The sequence below is a fragment of the Petromyzon marinus genome, chromosome 62 (assembly GCF_048934315.1).
Source record: "Petromyzon marinus isolate PM22_M1 ecotype Great Lakes invasive population chromosome 62, UKy_Petmar_22M1.pri1.0, whole genome shotgun sequence".
Lineage (NCBI taxonomy): Eukaryota > Metazoa > Chordata > Hyperoartia > Petromyzontiformes > Petromyzontidae > Petromyzon > Petromyzon marinus.
Genome location: NC_133728.1, coordinates 1,453,253 through 1,471,636, shown reverse-complemented (window position 1 = coordinate 1,471,636; position 18,384 = coordinate 1,453,253). Strand labels below are relative to the sequence as shown.

Sequence of the window (18,384 nt, the reverse complement as noted above, 5' to 3'; positions counted from 1 at the left end):
ACAGTGACACACACAGAGACACACACAGAGAGACACACACAGAGACACACACACATAGACACACACAGAGACACACACAGAGACACACACAGAGCAACACACACAGAGAGACACACACAGAGACACACACAGAGAGACACACACAGAGACACACACATAGACACACACAGAGAGACACACACAGAGACACACACAGAGCAACACACACAGAGACACACACAGAGACACACACATAGACACACACACAGAGACACACGCACAGTGACACACACAGAGAGACACACACAGAGACACACACACATAGACACACACAGAGAGACACACACAGAGACACACACAGAGACACACACAGAGACACACAGAGACACACACGCACAGAGACACACACAGAGACACACAGAGACACGCACGCACAGAGACACAAACAGAGACACACACAGAGACACACGCACAGAGACACACACAGAGACACACACGCACAGAGACACACACAGAGACACACACAGAGACACACATGCACAGAGACACACACAGAGACACACACGCACATAGACACACACAGAGAGACACACGCACAGAGACACACACAGAGACACACACAGAGACACACACGCACAGAGATACACACAGAGACACACACAGAGACACACGCACATAGACACACACGCGCTCGCACTCTGTCATTAATGTGCTCACTCTGGGCCCACATTGCTGAAGCTATTTTCAGCGCGGTTAAAATTAAACCGCGTTATCTCAATCAGCCCCGCTGGGGCGCACGGCTGCGCCGATTTCTTTCGGGGGGCATGGGGAGACGGCGGCGCAACGTTTCGGGGTTCTACCGGGCGCGGCAGGGATGGTAAGGGTACGCGCGCGCGTGCGTGTGCACCTAGCCTGGCACACCGCTGTGGTGGTGATGAGGATGATGATGGTGGTGCCACTTCGTAGGTGTGTGGTGTCGTTTGCTGTGGGGTTATAATGCATGGGGGGCGGCAGGGAGGATGAGCGGTGGTGCTGCGGTTAGCGCGCTGCGCTACCAATTTGGTAGCTCTCTCCATCTCTCTCTCTCTCCGCCCGAGTTCGAGTCCGGACGACGGCGAATGTCTCGGGGCGAGGTTGAAATGCGACGACTCCCCAGGTCGGCTCAGTCTCAACATGTCAGGTGGCCTGGTGTTTAGATAAAATAAAATTCAGTACGGGGGGAGACAAAGGCGGCTGAACGCGGTGCCAGCCATCGACCGTGGAGGCCTTCCATAGGTGCTGCTGCTGCTCGTTAGCAGCACTTGTCCCAACGGTCTGTCAATGCTACAAGGGGGATCTTTGTCTTTAGTCTGCGTCTAATCTCAGTCAACGCATGGTGCCACCTGGGTCTGTCCCGTGACCTCCTCCTGCCAACATCATCAGCGGCATCGAGAGAGGGCACCGTCCACACTTCACGCGACAGCCTCAAAGTGCACCTAGCCTGGCACGAGCGCCGTGGTGACGTCACCGCCACGTATTGGCTGAATGGCGGTTGTTGTTGTTATAGAGGTGTGTGCGGCTGTGTGTACGTTTGTTTGGTTTTTTTGCGTGAGAATGTGTACAGGTGTGTACAGGTGTGTCGATGTCTGTGTCTGTGTGTGTGCGCTACCCCGACTGCTACCCCTGGGGGAGCGGTGGTGCAGCGGTTAGCGCGCTGCGCTATGAACCTGGCGACCCGAGTTCGATTCCCGCTCACGGCCAGACACCAATGACGATTATCTGAATCGGTCCCGGGCCTCCCCTAGGTCGACTCAGCCTCGAATGAGTACCTGGTGCGGTGTGTAGTAAACATCGCCACTAGGGAGATAAAGGCGGTCGGGCGTGGTGTTGGCCACCCACGCCCTCGTGTGCCGTGCCGGCTTTCATAGGTGCTCGCTAACAGCACTTGTAGCCTGTTAAGGCTACACGGGGGATCTTTGATCTTTGTCTTTGATTTATATTTGGTGACGATGTCACGGGGAGCGGTGGCGCAGCGGTTAGCACGCCGCTCTGCGAGCCTGTCCACCCTAGTTCGATTCCCGCTCACGCCCAACAGCAGTCGCAGCGAATGTTTGAACCGTTTCATGGGCGTCCTCCCCTAGGTCGACTCAGCCATAAAATGAGTACCTGGTGCGGTATCTAGAAATAAGATTTATATAATGAGTCACGTTTTGGGCAATGACCCTTCATAAGAATCACCTAATTTATGCTTATATACTGTCCAGGTCGTTATATAGGTGTCTCTGTAAGCATATGAGTTCCTGTGATTATATGGGTGTCTATAGGTCTCACTACCTCTACAACTACTGCTATCACTAACCCTATAGCTACCCCTATCACTACCACTATCACTAATCCTATAACTACCCCTATCACAACCCCTATCACAACCCCTACCACTACTGCTATCACTAACCCTATAACTACCCCTATCACAACCCCTACCACTACCCCTATCACTACCCCTACTACTACCCCTATCACTGCCCCTGTCACTACCCCTACAACTACCCCTATCACTACCCCTATCACTACCCCTATCAATACCCCTATAGCTACCCCTATAGCTACCCCTATTACTACCTCTATCAAAACCCCTATCACTACCCCTATCAATACCCCTATAGCTACCCCTATAGCTACCCCTATCACTACCTCTATCAAAACCCCTATCACTACCCCTATCAAGACCCCTATCACTACCCCTATCACTACCCCTATCACTACCCTTATCAATACCCCTACCACTACCCCTATCACTACCCCTATCACTACCCCTATCAATACCCCTATAGCCCCCCTATAGCTACCCCTATCACTACCTCTATCAAAACCCTTATCACTACCCCTATCAATACCCCTATCACTACCCCTACCACTACCCCTATCACTACCCCTATCGCTACCCCTATCGCTACCCCTATAGCTACCCCTATCACTACCCCTATCACTACCCATATCGCTACCCCTATAGCTACCCATATAGCTACCCCTATCACTACCCCTATATCTACCCCTATCACTACCCCTATCAATACCCCTATAGCTACCCCTATCACTCCCCCTATCACTACCCCTATCACTACCCCTATAGCTACCCCTATCACTACCCCTATCACTACCCCTATCACTACCCCTATCACTACCCCTATCACTACCCATATCGCTACGCCTATAGCTACCCATATCACTACCCCTATTACTACCCCTATCACTACCCCTATCACTACCACTATCACTACCCCTATCACTACCCCTATAGCTACCCCTAACCCTCTCTTGACCACTCCCGCCTGTCCTCATGTCACCACAACTGCCACTTTCAACAACAACAACAACCCCACGAGCCCTTGCTCATCTTTGAGTACAATTTGTATCATTGCTGGACAGCGCCTTGGGAGTGTAGAGGTGTTAACTACGCACTGTTCGGTAACCTGCATTGCCACCAGGTATCAATGGGGCAGAGCAGCGTTACCTCTGTGTACATAACGGTTGGGGTCAGAATAAGTCAAGTGGATCGTAGCCACAGTTTGCTAAGAACCAATCAGACAGTTCCACGTGGGAATATGGGATTGGTTAGACCTGGCCACAAACAGGTATAAGAAGGGTGACCACGCAGAGCACGGGGAGTTCTATCCTACACGAAGACCGAAGCCCGGGCTGAAGAATAGCTAGGACCCTGGACTCAGCCTTCCAGCCCTTCTGAGGGCTAAGGCTCGGCGTACCCAGTGGTCAGGACCCACCGGGCCAGCGGTGGGTCAGATAGCCTCCCCTAGGTCCCAGCCGGAGGACTCTGGGATAGCGGTAGACGTGTAAGTCCCGTCAAGACAGGAGGCTGTACCTCCTTAGGTATCAAGGAGACCTGTGTGCAGCTTACTCTGAGTCCGGAGGGTGTACCTCCTTAGGGTATCGGGTGAGGGGACCGTATACCCCTCCGTGTGTTAAAGACCGTGTAAGAGAAGAATTAAAATAAACATGTTGTGCCTCATAAGAAGTTTATTCGTCTTTATAAACACTACAGGAGCAACAACGATGATGACAATGAGACCGCCGCCGCTGTATAAATGAATGCAAGTTGAAGATTGTGTGACCCCCGTGCCCCCGACTGGACGTGTATAAAAGGAGCTTCTTAGATTTTCGGATTCCTCCGCGCGCAGTCTGCACAAAGATTCGGATTGACGGAAACGATTGCGTGGATGCGGCGAACGAGTGGCGGTGGAGCAACGGTGGAGCAACGCCCACACGTGTGGTAGTACATGTGTAGTAGCTACTACTACATATGTAGTAGTAACAACAAGTAACAACAAGTAGTACATGTGTAGTAGCTACTACTACATATGTAGTAGTACATGTGTAGTAGCTACTACTACATATGTAGTAGTACATGTGTAGTAGCTACTACTACATATGTAGTAGTACATGTGTAGTAGCTACTACTACATATGTAGTAGTACATGTGTAGTAGCTACTACTACATATGTAGTAGTACATGTGTAGTAGCTACTACTACATATGTAGTAGTACATGTGTAGTAGCTACTACTACACATGTAGTAGTACATGTGTAGTAGCTACTACTACATATGTAGTAGTACATGTGTAGTAGCTACTACTACATATGTAGTAGTACATGTGTAGTAGCTACTACTACATATGTAGTAGTACATGTGTAGTAGCTACTACTACATATGTAGTAGTACATGTGTAGTAGCTACTACTACACATGTAGTAGTACATGTGTAGTAGTAGCTACTACATATGTAGTAGTACATGTGTAGTAGCTACTACTACACATGTAGTAGTACATGTGTAGTAGCTACTACTACATATGTAGTAGTACATGTGTAGTAGCTACTACTACATATGTAGTAGTACATGTGTAGTAGCTACTACTACATATGTAGTAGTACATGTGTAGTAGCTACTACTACATATGTAGTAGTACATGTGTAGTAGCTACTACTACATATGTAGTAGTACATGTGTAGTAGTAGCTACTACTACACATGTAGTAGTACATGTGTAGTAGCTACTACTACATATGTAGTAGTACATGTGTAGTAGCTACTACTACACATGTAGTAGTACATGTGTAGTAGCTACTACTACATATGTAGTAGTACATGTGTAGTAGCTACTACTACACATGTAGTAGTACATGTGTAGTAGCTACTACTACACATGTAGTAGTACATGTGTAGTAGCTACTACTACATATGTAGTAGTACATGTGTAGTAGCTACTACTACACATGTAGTAGTACATGTGTAGTAGTAGCTACTACATATGTAGTAGTACATGTGTAGTAGCTACTACTACATATGTAGTAGTACATGTGTAGTAGCTACTACTACATATGTAGTAGTACATGTGTAGTAGCTACTACTACATATGTAGTAGTACATGTGTAGTAGCTACTACTACATATGTAGTAGTACATGTGTAGTAGTAGCTACTACATATGTAGTAGTACATGTGTAGTAGCTACTACTACATATGTAGTAGTACATGTGTAGTAGTAGCTACTACATATGTAGTAGTACATGTGTAGTAGCTACTACTACATATGTAGTAGTACATGTGTAGTAGCTACTACTACATATGTAGTAGTACATGTGTAGTAGCTACTACTACATATGTAGTAGTACATGTGTAGTAGCTACTACTACATATGTAGTAGTACATGTGTAGTAGCTACTACTACATATGTAGTAGTACATGTGTAGTAGCTACTACTACATATGTAGTAGTACATGTGTAGTAGCTACTACTACATATGTAGTAGTACATGTGTAGTAGCTACTACTACATATGTAGTAGTACATGTGTAGTAGCTACTACTACATATGTAGTAGTACATGTGTAGTAGCTACTACTACATATGTAGTAGTACATGTGTAGTAGCTACTACATATGTAGTAGTACATGTGTAGTAGCTACTACTACATATGTAGTAGTACATGTGTAGTAGCTACTACTACATATGTAGTAGTACATGTGTAGTAGCTACTACTACATATGTAGTAGTACATGTGTAGTAGCTACTACTACATATGTAGTAGTACATGTGTAGTAGCTACTACTACATATGTAGTAGTACATGTGTAGTAGCTACTACTACATATGTAGTAGTACATGTGTAGTAGCTACTACTACATATGTAGTAGTACATGTGTAGTAGCTACTACTACATATGTAGTAGTACATGTGTAGTAGCTACTACTACACATGTAGTAGTACATGTGTAGTAGCTACTACTACATATGTAGTAGTAGCTAATACTGCACATGTAATATATGTATATATGTAGTAGCTACTACATCTGTTGTAGCTACTACATAGATACATATATATGTAGTAGCTACTACATCTGTTGTAGCTACTACATAGCTACTACATATGTAGCTACTACATAGCTACTACATATGTAGTAGCTATGTAGTAGCTACTACATGTAGCTACTACACATGTAGTAGTAGCTACTACATATGTAGTAGCTGCTACTACATCTGTTGTAGCTACTACATAGCTACTACATATATATGTAGTAGCTACTACATCTGTTGTAGCTACTACATAGCTACTACATATGTAGTAGCTATGTACTAGCTACTACATGTAGCTACTACACATGTAGTAGTAGCTACTACATATATACATTTATGTATATATGTAGTAGCTACTACATCTGTTGTAGCTAATTACATATGCTACTACATGTAGCTACTACACATGTAGTAGTAGCTACTACATATATACATATATGTATATATGTAGTAGCTACATCGGTAGTAGCTACTGCATATGTAGTAGCTACTGCATATGTAGTAGCATATGTATATGTAGTAGCTACTGCATAGGTAGTAGCTACTGCATAGGTAGTAGCTACTACATAGCTACTACATAGGTAGTTGATGAACGACTGAGTGTTTAAGATTAGCGATTTGTCGTATTATCCGGCTGTATAGCAAATGAAAAAAATGCAATTATACTCTTTCTTTTTTTCGGTAAAGTCACGTAGATAAAATAAAATTAAAATCAAAGAAAACAACTAAATCAAATCACGACGTTTCGGAGGCAACACAAGCTTCCGTCTTCAGGTGGAACAGTCACAGCAAGATAGCTGCATCAGCTATCATTGCCCATAGACTAACATTGCCCATAGACTAACATTGCCCATAGACTAACATTGCCCATAGACTAACATTGCCCATAGGCTAACATTACCCATAGACTCACATTGGCCATAGACTAGCATTGCCCATAGACTCACATTGCCCATAGACTAACATTGCCCATAGACTAACATTACCCATAGACTAACATTGCCCATAGACTAAGATTACCCATAGACTCACATTGGCCATAGACTAGCATTGCCCATAGACTCACATAGCCCATAGATTAACATTGCCCATAGACTAACATTGCCCATAGACTAACATTGTCCATAGACTAACATTACCTATAGACTTCACTGCCCATAGACTAACATTACCCATAGACTAACATTGCCCATAGACTAACATTGCCCATAGACTCACACTGCCCATAGACTAACATTACCCATCAACTAACATTACCCATAGACTAACATTACCCATAGACTAACATTGCCCATAGACTAACATTGTCCATAGACTAACATTGCCCATAGACTAACATTACAAATAGACTAAGATTGCCCATAGACTAACATTACCCATAGACTAACATTACCCATAGACTAACACTGTCCATAGACTAACATTGCCCATAGACTAACACTGTCCATAGACTAACATTGCCCATAGACTAACATTGCCCATAGACTAACATTACCCATAGACCAACATTACTCATAGACTAACATTACCCATAGACTAACATTACCCATAGACTAACATTGCCCATAGAGTCTATGGGCAATGTTAGTCTATGGCATAGACTAACATTACCCATAGACTAACATTACCCATAGACTAACACTGCCCATAGACTAACATTGCCCACAGACTAACATTGCCCATAGACTAGCATTGCCCATAGGCTAACCTTGCCCATAGACTAACATTACCCAGAGACTCACATTACTCATAGACTAACACTGCCCATAGACTAACATTACCTATAGACTAACATTGCCCATAGACTAACATTGCCCATAGACTAACATTGTCCATAGACTATCATTACCCATAGACTCACATTACCCATGGGCTCACATTGCCCATAGACTAACATTGCCCATAGACTAACATTGCCCATAGACTAACATTGCCCATAGACTAACATTGCCCACAGACTAACACTGCCCATAGACTAACATTACCCATAGACTAACATTGCCCATAGACTAACATTACCCATAGACTAACATTACCCATAGACTAACACTGTCCATAGACTAACATTGCCCATAGGCTAACCTTGCCCATAGACTAACATTGCCCATAGACTAACATTGTCCATAGACTATCATTACCCATAGACTCACATTACCCATGGGCTCACATTGCCCATAGACTAACATTGCCCATAGACTAACATTGCCCATAGACTAACATTGCCCATAGACTAACATTGCCCACAGACTAACACTGCCGATAGACTAACATTACCCATAGACTAACATTGCCCATAGACTAACATTACCCATAGACTAACATTACCCATAGACACACACTGTCCATAGACTAACATTGCCCATAGACTACCATTGCCCATAGACTAACATTGCCCATAGGCTAACATTACCCATAGACTAACATTACCCATAGACTAACATTACCCATAGACTAACACTGCCCATAAACTAACATTGCCCACAGACTAACATTGTCCATAGACTAGCATTGCCCATAGGCTAACCTTGCCCATAGACTAACATTACCAAGAGACTCACATTACCCATAGACTAACACTGCCCATAGACTAACATTGCCCATAGACTAACATTGTCCATAGACTATCATTACCCATAGACTCACATTACCCATGGGCTCACATTGCCCATAGACTAACATTGCCCATAGACTAACATTGCCCATAGACTAACATTGCCCATAGACTAACCTTGCCCATAGACTAACATTACCAAGAGACTCACATTACCCATAGACTAACACTGCCCATAGACTAACATTGCCCATAGACTAACATTGTCCATAGACTATCATTACCCATAGACTCACATTACCCATGGGCTCACATTGCCCATAGACTAACATTGCCCATAGACTAACATTGCCCATAGACTAACATTGCCCATAGACTAACACTTCCCACAGACTAACATTGCCATAGACTAACATTGCCCATAGACTAACACTTCCCACAGACTAACATTGCCCATAGACTAACATTGCCCATAGACTAACATTGCCCATAGACTCACATTGCCCATAGACTAACATTGCCAAGAGGCTTACATCACTCACTCACCATCTCACTTATTCACCCACTCACTCACCATCTCACTCACCCACTCACCCGCTCACCCACTCACTCACCCACTCACCTACTCACTCACCCACCATCTCACTCACCCACTCACTCACCCACTCACCCACTCACTCACCCACTCACCCACTCACTCACTCACCCACTCACTCACCCATTCACTCACTCACCACTCACTCACTCACTCACCCACTCACTCACCCACTCACTCGCCCACTCACTCACCATCTCACTCACCCACTCACTCACCCACTCACTCACTCACCCACTCACTCACCACTCACTCACTCACTCACCCACTCACTCACTCATTCACCCACTCACTCACCCACTCACTCACCCACTCACTCACCACTCACTCACTCACCAACTCACCCACTCACTCACCCACTCACTCACCCACTCACTCACTCACCATCTCACTCACCCACTCACTCACTCACTCACCCACTCACTCACTCACTCACCCACTCACTCACTCACCCACTCACTCACTCATTCACCCACTCATTCACCCACTCACTCACTCACCCACTCACCCACTCACTCACCATCTCACTCATTCACCCACTCACTCACTCACCCATTCACTCACCATCTCACTCACTCACCCACTCACTCACCATCTCACTCACCCACTCACTCACCCACTCACTCACCCACTCACTCACCCACTCACTCACCCACTCTCCCACTCATTCACCCACCCACTCACCCACTCACTCACCCACTCACTCACTCACTCACCCACTCACTCACCATCTCACTCACTCACCCACTCACTCACTCACCCAGTCACTCACCCACTCACTCACTCACCCACTCACTCACTCACCCACTCACTCACTCACCCACTCACTCACCCACTCACCCACTCGCTCACTCACTCACCCACTCATTCACCCACCCACTCACCCACTCACCCACTCACTCACCAACTCACTCACTCACCCACTCACTCACCCACTCACTCACCAACTCACTCACTCACCCACTCACTCACCCACTCACTCACCCACTCACCCACTCACTCACTAACTCACTCACTCACCAACTCACTCACTCACTCACCCACTCACTCACCCACTCACCCACTCACCGTCTCACTCACCCGTGGACACGACACTCCTATCGCGGTCTCTCGACTTCTCACCACGTCAACCTCAACACTTGGGGACTCATCACCAAAGTTGATTTGACTCCCCCACCCCCCAATTTCGTCCCCATGTCCCCTCTTGGTTTAGCCCGCGACCCCTGCCCACCTGGATAAGTGGTCGAGTCCGGCGCTGCTATGAGATCACGCTGTCCATCACAGGGGCTCACTCTGCTCTTCCCTTCTCGAGGTAGGTACACCAGCAACATAATCAACATCATCAGCATCACCAACACCATCATCAGCAGCAGTAACATCAACAGCAGCATGATCAGCAGCAGTAGTGTCATCAGCATCATCGTTCTCATGGATATCATCAGCAACACAACCAATAGCTTCGCTACCATCATCATCATTCGTAAGATCATCATCAGCACCAGCAACACTTTCAGCACCATCAATATCAGCATTACTTACAGTATCATCATCAACATCACCATCACTATTACCATTGGCACCATCATCATTAACAATAGTATCATCATCAAAATCATCATCACCAGCACCACCAATACCATCAGCACCATCATCAGCATTATTTCCAATAATACCACCACCACCATCATCATCACTACCAACAGTGTCATCAATACCACCGGCACCAACGCACCAATGCCATCATCACCATCAACATTATCGAGAGTATCATCATCACCACCATCAACCATGACCACCAACACCATCACCTCCACTCATATCGTCAGCAGCAGCATCACTACCAACAGTATCATCACAATCATCATCATTACCACCACCAATATCATCATCAGCATAATCACCGCCAATATCATAATTACCAACATCATTATCATCGATATCATAATTACCAATATCATCATCATCATTGCCAGGATCAAAATCAACATAAGTGTGTGTGTCAATGTGTGACAGATTATCTGAACCAGTCCTGGGCCTCCCCTAGGTCGCCTCAAATGAGTACCTGGTGCGGTGTGCAGTAAACATCGCCACTGGTGAGACAAAGGCGGCCGGGCGTGGTGCTGGCCACCCACCCCCTCGTGTGCCGTGCCGGCCTTCATAGGTGGTGCTGCTACTCGCTAACAGCACTTGCCCCTACAGTCTGTTAAGGCTATACGGGGGATCTTTGTCTTTGTTTCTGATTGCAACAACTACCGGGGCTGAGAAAGGTCCTGCCAATGAATGATATTATTCGCCACGGTGGCGAGTAGATGTTAACTCCCTCGCCCGGTATACAGGAGGTCGTGGGTTATCAGCGACTTGATAACCAGGTCGCTTCTGAAAAGGAACTAAATAGGTCAATGGGCCTTACCTGCTCAAGTGAAAAAGAATAGTTCATCGTATTTTTTTATCGTTTATAGTTTCAACATCGCCCCCCCTGCCAGGCACGCTGAGGAGAGGCTTGCGGAGCCCCAATGCGGTTTCAGGAAAGGGCGGTCCTACACAGATGCCATATTTTCTGTCCGTCTGCTACAGCAGAGGTGTAGGGAATTTCAACAGGACCTACATCTCTGCTTTATTGACCTGGTCAAGGCCTATGGTCCCATTAATAGCCCAAGGCTCTGAGTTGCTCTTCGTGCTGACTCTCTGCTCACAATCATTAATGATGGTCGGCAGGCTCGGGTAAAACTACGTGGCCGGAAGTCAGAGCCATTCCCTGTACACCTTGGGGTGTGACAAGGATGTCCTCTGGCTCCCACATTATTGAACATGTTTTGACCACGTAGTTCGAGAAGCTTTCCATGGCTGTGCCGGAGAAATTTCCATCTTGTATATCAGATAAGATGGGAGGCTGATCGATGCCCGGGTGTGGTCAAGGGATGGCTCTCTATTGGTTAACCATGTTATCTGTCCATGTAAATATAAATGTGTCGTTAAACCCGCTACCACCCGATACAGCCAATTAGTAAGGTCTGTCACGTAAACAGAACATGCAAAGTCGTTACTAGTACAGCACACCGGTGTGTTGGAGAGCCAAGCCACAACATTTACAATCTGAGTACGACGTTTCGCCAGTAATTACAACCAGCTTCATCAGGCGGCAGCCAGATTTGTGGAGAAATTCTCCTTCTGTTTCGTTCAATAAATAGAGGGATAGATGTTATGACGTCACTTGTGAGCCCTTCTTGTGCAAAGTGGGGGATGGTTAATGAATGCATCTAAATTACAAAGGGTAATTTATATGGCCATTACCGGTTGGGTTATTTTTATGGTAATCAACGTACATGAATGCATGCACATTGTTCCCCGTACTTACTGTCGTTTGTTTGCCCTAAAATATGAGTTTCTGTTCTTGTCTGCTCATAGGTAATCCCCAGTGACGTATGGTGACCTGTCTAGGCGTGCATTTAAGCAATGTATTGTTTGATGATTCGCTTCCAAGCAGCACTACGTCTCTAGCTATCCGAACGGTTAAAATTATTTTTACTTCTCTCAATTTAGATATATTCTCTAATTAGTCTTGGCCAGCCAGTAGTAAACTAGTTTTGTACAAAACTTCAACATTATCAAAATCAAATGAGTGTCCTTGTTGGCACGCATGTTCTGCCACTGCCGACAGTTTTATGTGGGAGTATTTCATATTCCTTTGGTGTTCTCTTAGTCTCGTGCTGATCATTCGTCGTCTGCCCAACACAGCATTTGCCACAAAAGCAATGAATCTGGTACACACCTTCTGTTGATAACTTCGGTAATACATATTTAGTACCAGATATAAATTTACGTATTTTATATATCGTGCCAAATCTGACTCGGATGTTTCGCTTTTTCAAACATCTGGCTAGCTTCTAAGTTGCTCCAGCAATGTACGGTATATTAATAGTTTGAATTACCTGGATAGTTTCAACGCTCGTGTTATTTCATTTTGTTTGGGCATTCAGTGCCCTGTTGACTTGTGCATCATTGTAACCGTTCAATTGCAGCACTTCTTTAACATGTTTAATTTCACTTCTCAGACTATTCCTATCTGACACATTCTTAGCCTGATGTATGATCATCCTAATGAGAGAGGATTTCTATGTATGCTGATGATCTGGTGATTGCTGCTCACTCAGAGGAGGAATTGGAGACACTGCTGCTGAACCTGGAGCGTGCTACTAAGAGGTGGGGCCTTACCATCAGCGCCACCAAACTAAGTACCTGCCCGGGTATGTTGTGCCATCAAACACTCCACCCCCTCAACTCCCCCATGAGTAATGGGGCAGTTGTGGAGAAAGTGGAGAGGTTCCTTACCTGGGCAAGTGTGCTTAAAACCAGTTCCGATTTGGTAGGAGAGGTCTCACTCCGAATCAGTCGAGTGGCATTATATTTTCATCAGCTGCGTAACGCTGTGTGGAAACTACCTGGCATGTCGCTCTTTTTGGGCACGGTCATGCCCTCCCTTCTCTGCACTTTGGAAACGTGGACCCCTATAATGGAACATATTTGCCGGTTAGAAACATTTAGGCTGGCCAGACAAAAGCACATACAGACAGACACACACATACATACAGACACACATACATACAATCACACACAACAAAGATAAAGATCCCCCGTATAGTCTTAACAGACTGTAGGGGCAAGTGCTGTTAGCGAGCACCTATAAAGACCGGAACGGTACACGAGGGGGTGGGTGGCCAGCACCACGCCCGACCGCATTTGTCTCCCCAGTGGCGATGTTTACACACTGCACCAGGTACTCAGTTGAGACCGAGTCGACCTAGGGGAGGCCCAGGACCGGTTCAGATAATCGTCACCGGTGTTGGCCGCCGGGTTCGTAGCGCAGCGTAGCGCTACACTACCGCTCCCCACTGAGGTCACGCCGCTCGCAGTCTGGGGGGTGGGGGTAGGGGGGTCCGCGGATTAGTGAATGCGCCGCGCCGATGAATGGGGGCCCTCGCGTGAACGCGGCGCTTAAACCCCGCGACTCCCGACTCCGATAATCTCTGCCGCTCCTAAAACAACCGCGCGCTCAGCGATTCGCGGCTATGGGACGCCCCAGCCTCCCGCGATTAATTCCGTCTGAATGAAGCACCGACCGCCAGCCGCCACCACCGCTCGTAACGCGCGACGCGACGCGACTCGCGGCTTTAGCTTTAGCCCCGTCGAGCACCGTCCGTCTGTCTGTGACGTGGCGGGGATCACTGCACGCTGGTCTGGGCTTTCCGTCTCACAAGAGTTGATCCGATCTGATGATGATGGAGTGAGAGTGCTGTGGTTGTGAAGTTGTGTCGATGTTAGAGAGAGAGAGAAACCCAGGCGCCCACACCCACCATCACTCACTCATTCACCCATCCATAAACACCTACCCACACACTCACCCACCAACACACTCACGCACCCACTCACTCGCCCATCCACACACTCACTCACCCACCCATCCATACACTCACCCACCCATAAACACCTACCCACACACTCACCCACCGACGCACTCACGCACCCACTCACTCGCCCATCCACACACCCACTTGCCCTCCCACCCACACGCTCACTCACCTACGCACTCACCCTTACACTCACTCATCCATCCGCACTCTCACACTGCCACTCACTCACGCACCCACTCAGCCACCCCTACACTCACTCATCAATCCACGCGTCGTCGTCGTCAGAAGTCCCTCGGGATTCAAAGATCACGTCCATCAGGCTTAGCGGTGGCTCTTGAGGTTGCTGAGGAGCCCAATTCTGACTCTGCAGATCCGTGGGCATTGAGGGTGACACGCGGTCCCAGACGGAAGTGGAAATCCGCAGTGCCGGGTCGGCTTCCTTTTCCTTTCCTTTATTGGCGGCGATCCACTTCAGCATCAAAACGTCGGGTCTTGAAGCGCGGCCGCAGCCTTCTGGATGCGGCGGCGCCACCCGATCCGATCGGCAGCCCGCTGCGCCTCTCAGTCTGGAAGGATGATCTTTCTGCGCTTCAGGAAGGCCTCGAGGGAATCCTTCAACCGCTTCCTTCGTCCCTCCCCTCGGCGGCTGCCCGTTGGACGGCTGAGAGAAAATGATCTGGCGGGGAAGGCGGTTCTCAGGCATGCAGATGCAGTGGCCGGTCCATCAGAGTTGTTGCGGTTTTTTTTAGAAGTACCCTTTCAATGCTGGTGGTTTCAGCGTGGATTAGGACACGTGCATTGGTGTAGCAATCTTTACTCTTTGGTTCTATTCGGTAAAGTCACGTAGGTAAAAAATCAAACAACAAAAATCACGACGTTTCGGCCACAACACAAGCGGCCCTCGTCAGGCGAAGGGACCAGACTGTCTCGAGGACAGCACTGGAGTGAAACACAGCCACGCTCAGACCGCGACCTTTAAGCTGTGTGAGAGTAATTAAGGTGCAATCTTCCCACTCGATCGCCTGGATTTGGCAGAGGTGGCGCCGATGGAAGCGCAGTGACGTAGCGCTGGGAGGTTGTCCACTTCTCGCTGCAGTAGAGGAGCGTTGGGGTGACAATGATCCGGTAAGCTAGCAGCCTTGTTGTCCTGCAGAGATCTTTGCTTTGCTGGCGAAGTTTGTTGAAGGCGGCGCTGACGCAATGTATTAAGATTTTGTAGGCCCCTGGGCTACAGGTACCGTGAGGCCCCCAGTAATATTTTCAAAAGGAAAACAAAGCTAAAGAAAAATGAAATTTATTTTAACAAGGCTAACAAAAAAAATACAAATTCAGCATTCACAAGTGAAATAACTTTTCACTTCATCTCTGGAGGCCCCTGCACTGCAGCCCCTAAAGCCCCACGCCTTGATCCAGCCCTGGCTGGACTCTGTGCTGGATCGCCTCATCGACGGTGGGCGTTTGGTTGATGGTTCGACAAGGTGCTGCTCTGTGCGGTGTTGTGGTATGGCTTGGAGAGTTTCATCCATCACGGTGGATTCCCTGTTCAGGAGCTGTCCGAAATGCTCTTTCGAACGTTGACAGATGGCATTGTCGTCCTTCAGGAGCTGGGATCCATCGTGTGACCTGGTGGGGTTCTGTCCTGTAGACCGATGTCCAAAGATTGTCTTTATTGCCTGAAAGAAGTTCCGCGTATCGTGCTGGTCGGCATATCTCTCTATCTCGAGTTCCTTTTCCACCCACCAGTTGCGTTATTCATGGCGCGGATCTGCCGTTGCGTTTCAGCCTGCAGTTGGTCGTACGCTGCGGTCCTGCATCGTATCCTTGGGTGGTTTTGGCAGGCGAGGAAGACAGCACGCTTGCACTCCAGGAGGTCGCAGGTCTGGGTGCATTTGCGTCGAACCACTCCTCTTACCTTCGGGCTTCATAGCCGATGGTCTAGGCACGTGAGTGTAGTACCGTGGTTTTTAAGCTGGTCCCATTGTGCGTGGCTGGTGGTGAACTCTGGTGTCAGAAGGTTTTCCAATGCGGTATGGAGTTATGCTTGAAGCTCTTCTCGCTTTTTCAGCGGCCTTTAGTGCTGAAAGATTCAGCTTTTTCTGGCCAGCCTTCACCCTCTTCCGGTGTCTTAGCGCCAGATGAATAACTATCACGCCAGATGAATAACTATCACGCCAGGTGAATAACTATCACGCCAGGTGAATAACTATCACGCCAGGTGAATACCTATCACGCCAGATGAATGACTATCACGCCAGATGACTAATTATCACGCCAGGTGAATAACTATCACGCCAGGTGAATAACTATCACGCCAGATGACTAATTATCACGCCAGATGACTAATTATCATGCCCGATGAATAACTATCACGCCAGATGAATAACTATCACGCCAGATTAATAACTCTCACGCCAGGTGAATAATTATCACGCCAGGTGAATAACTATCACGCCAGGTGAATACCTATCACGCCAGATGAATGACTATCACGCCAGATGACTAATTATCACGCCAGGTGAATAACTATCACGCCAGGTGAATAACTATCACGCCAGATGACTAATTATCACGCCAGATGACTAATTATCATGCCCGATGAATAACTATCACGCCAGATGAATAACTATCACGCCAGATTAATAACTCTCACGCCAGGTGAATAACTCTCACGCCAGGTGAATAACTATCACGCCAGGTGAATAACTATCACGCCAGGTGAATACCTTTCACGTCAGATTAATGACTATCACGCCAGGTGAATAACTCTCACGCCAGATGAATAACTATCACGCCAGATGACTAATTATCACGCCAGATGACTAATTATCACGCCAGATGAATGACTATCACGCCAGATGAATAACTATCACGCCAGATGAATAACTATCACACCAGGTGAATAACTATCACGCCAGGTGAATAACTATCACGCCAGGTGAATACCTTTCACGCCAGATGAATGACTATCACGCCAGATGAATAACTATCACGCCAGGTGAATAACTATCATGCCAGGTGAATAACTATCACGCCAGGTGAATGACTATCACGCCAGGTGAATAACTATCACGCCAGGTGAACAACTATCACGCCAGATGAATAACTATCACGCCAGATGACTAATTATCACGCCAGATGAATAACTATCACGCCAGATGAATAACTATCACGCCAGATGAATAACTATCACGCCAGATGAATAACTATCACACCAGATGAATAACTATCACACCAGATGAATAACGATCACGCCAGATGAATAACTATCACGCCAGATGACTAATTATCACGCCAGATGAATAACTATCACGCCAGATGAATAACTATCACGCCAGATGAATAATTATCACACCAGATGAATAACTATCACACCAGATGAATAACTATCACACCAGATGAATAACTATCACACCAGATGAATAACGATCACGCCAGATGAATAACTATCACGCCAGATGAATAACTATCACGCCAGATGAATAACTATCAAGATGGTGGTCGGTCCAGC

At 46.9% G+C, this 18,384-nt stretch overlaps 1 protein-coding gene across 9 annotated transcripts in view; it reads left to right on the top strand.

The window, feature by feature from the left end:
• Window positions 1-717: 717 nt before the first annotated feature.
• The window catches only part of LOC116955947 (gap junction alpha-8 protein-like), a 36,767-nt gene continuing 19,100 nt past the window's right edge, over window positions 718-18,384 (top strand). For 3 of the 9 annotated variants that reach the window (XM_076053782.1, XM_076053780.1, XM_076053783.1), the window contains exons 1-3: window positions 718-856; window positions 10,682-10,780; window positions 13,620-13,712. The gene's annotated coding sequence lies outside the window, so the exon portion shown is untranslated. Of the gene's footprint in view, window positions 857-6,896; window positions 7,097-10,681; window positions 10,781-13,619; window positions 13,713-18,384 lie in introns of those variants that run through there. The other 6 variants (XM_076053788.1, XM_076053787.1, XM_076053786.1 and 3 more) reach the window with 3 other exon arrangements.